Here is a 3,272-nt window from a genome sequence, read left to right on the forward strand (position 1 = left end):
TCTGGGACAGACATAGCCGACTACGAGGAGATGCTCCCCGCCAACATCGCCGGCATGACAGCGAAGACGGCCTCCATGCCTCTCGATCGAGTAAATCTCTCCTGGCCTTCAGGAGGCTGCTGGAAATCAACCACCGCGAGGTCCTCAAGGAGCTCTACCGCAGGAACATCAACAACGTTCGATACGTATTCTGTTCCAAAGCTATCTACTTCATGGTGTACGAGAAGTACCGCAGATGGCTCCTAGGCACTATTCCCTCGCTCGGCGGCAGGCTGGTCAGGACCTGCTTGCCGGGTCGGCCGCGACGGCACATCCCCAATAGCTACGTATCCCCTTAACTCGCCTGCCGTGTCATTGACATGGGCTTCTCAGTTTGCTTGGCACCCTCACTTTCCCACCCACCCAGGTTCAAGGCATGATACTTGCAATTTGGGTTTGTTGCACCAATTATATTGTAAGGGGTTCCCTTACAGTCTTCCTGTCAAAAAAAATACATGTTCGCTTCGATGTATGTTATGACAATCTGAAGCGCGCCGGACCATGGACAATGTTCAATAAAGCAGCCATTACTAGCGACGTGATGGAGTACATCCGCTCCCCATGTACTTATGACATACTATTATAGGCATTGGCCACAATCCTTGAATTGACTAGAAACACAGGAGACCTGCAGTTTAAGATGGTGCTCGTCTACGCCTTTTTGGTCTAACTCTGAAATCCATTAGTACCTCAGGTTAGCCAAGGACGAGGTTGAATTTTCGTTGGCTCAGATTTGTTGTAGCGTGTTGGCATTGCTAGCTTACCCATAACACATGGTCAATCGAGTTTCATTGGTCACATGCACTCTGTTTACTTGCCGTTGAAGAGGGGCTGCCTTTGCACGTCATGGGGTTCAGATTGAAGGAAAATTGGGCTGGACTGTTCTGCTCATGTTAATTGATGGAGCTAAATGTATTGCCTGGCGGAAGATTAGTATAGTAGATAAATGGGGTAGGGTTGCTCGTCCATTCCGTGTAGGTAAGGTTTGTAATTTGGAATACCGAGCAAGTTCTCAGGTAATGACACCCTGAAGTTTCATTCTAATTTCATCAGGTGGTTTGGTGCATGAGGAGATTTTCCATAGTAATCATAACACTTCCTTTCCAGAGAGCAAGATGAAACTAAATATTTTGTTCATAGTAATCATAACAATTCCTTTCAAGCTGAAACTTGACACATCCTCGTCAGGTAAATTGATTCATGTTCTTACTTCATGTCCAGACAGCAAGATGAAACTAAATACTTTTGCTAGCATATTTGTTGGATCTTGATTTTCGTTTATGTTTAGATTTGTCTTACACATGTTGAAGAACCAGATTCAGAGCATTGCCAAGGGAAAGCCCAAAGTCTTCTTATGAAACTAGATTAATTGTACAAGATTGAATGGGACAAAACATTATACATGATAATCGTTTCTTTGAAGTTTGAAGGTGTCACATGACATCTTTTCAATTATATATTCATTTAGTTCAGCTGGAGAGGAATAAATTCTGTTAAAACTCAGTACCATGATATTTTAGTATGATTGGTCCTTTTGGAGTACATTCATAACACAAAAGAATTGTTTGGTGGCCTCATACATGTTTCTTGTGCCTACCTTTGCAGCACAGCAGTGACAACATGCTTGGCCATGTCTCAATTTCGGTGTCTGAAAGCACAAGATTAGATGAGTTCTTAGATGATCGGAGACACGGTAAGGTCTCTATACTGAAGTTATTGTGAGTCAACCTAATATTTTTGTTATAGAGTGAAAGTAAAAGAGACACATGAAGAGTCCAAATGATCCACTAGTTTCATTGCAATATGGGAGACCCACTTATATACATGGTGAAGGGGTGTGTTGGGGAGACACCTCTTCCCCAACAGACACCTCCTGGGAGGCATCCCTCCCATACAATTGATCACATGTTTTTATTTCTCAACACTCCCCCTTGATCAATTCGTCATATGTATATTGCAAACTGAAAACTCCTCCAAAAACCCTGTGGGAAAAATTGAGGAGAAACCTTATAATAATATGCCATCTAAAACTCCTTTAAAACCCAGTGGGAAAAAATAAGGAGAAACCAATATGGCATATATCCGCACTTGTATTTATATTGTCTCGTTAAAAACCTTATATGAGAAACCATCATGGAAAACTCATAAATGGAAAAAGAGTACAGTATGAGTGATTTGAGGATCACCAACGGGTTATAACTTGGGATTTTACTCCCCCTGAACTTTGCAAACCTCAAGAATATCTCATACCAATTCCACGAACCTAGTTCTAGAATGTAAACATTGATAGAGATATTGTGAATATCACAATAATCTGTTTGCATATTATCCTCTTACATTTCTGTAATTCACAAGGATAAATATAACCCATAAGCAATACAAGTGACATTATCTTGGTAGATAATGATAATCTCCACATGATTTCACATGTGTCCAATCATTCTATGAAGTCATCCACATTTTCCGATGCTTCAAATGAAATAGAATGTTCACTGGAAGGACTCGTTTAGAGTCTATTCTGAATACTCCCTTCAAAGTACTCTTCCAGCAAACCCAGTCTTTGATATGTCATTGTGGGATCAGATAATTAGCCACTATCAATATATCAAATCATGGTCCCATCTTGATTTTTTGAATGAAATTGATCAAGACCCTTCGTGCCCTGGATATATCCCAGGATATTCCTTACACAAACCTTATACCTTTTAGGGAATTGCACTCTCAATAAATTGCCAAAAACTATAGTGTCAGGCCCGACATATTTTGCAAGATATATGAGTGCTTTGATGGTATTTAGATATGGCAATTCATGCTCCTCTATCACTTCACCATCTCCCCTATGTATCAAGGATCTATATCCCATATTAGGTATAACATGACCATATGTGTCTTTGATATAATATATCCATATTGAACTTCTCCAATACTTTCGGATATATGAAGACTGGTATCTTTAGGGGGATGTGCTCAAGTCATAAGCTTAGCATAATTTGGTTTAACCCAAATATCCGTCTTAACATGATTGTGTGTATTTCATGTCTTATATAGACTTTGATGATAAGATCATCGACACCACAAATTAAGGTGATGTAAAATCCAACCCAGGATTTCTTCATGAATACACGTCAACAATCATTAGTATGAAAGTAATCCTTGTCAAGGAATAACTCACTTAGTCGGTTGCACCACACAAATCTCCGACTACTTCAAGTCATAGAATGACTTCAGAAGTT

Source organism: Triticum dicoccoides, chromosome 3A (genome assembly GCF_002162155.2).
Source record: "Triticum dicoccoides isolate Atlit2015 ecotype Zavitan chromosome 3A, WEW_v2.0, whole genome shotgun sequence".
Lineage (NCBI taxonomy): Eukaryota > Viridiplantae > Streptophyta > Magnoliopsida > Poales > Poaceae > Triticum > Triticum dicoccoides.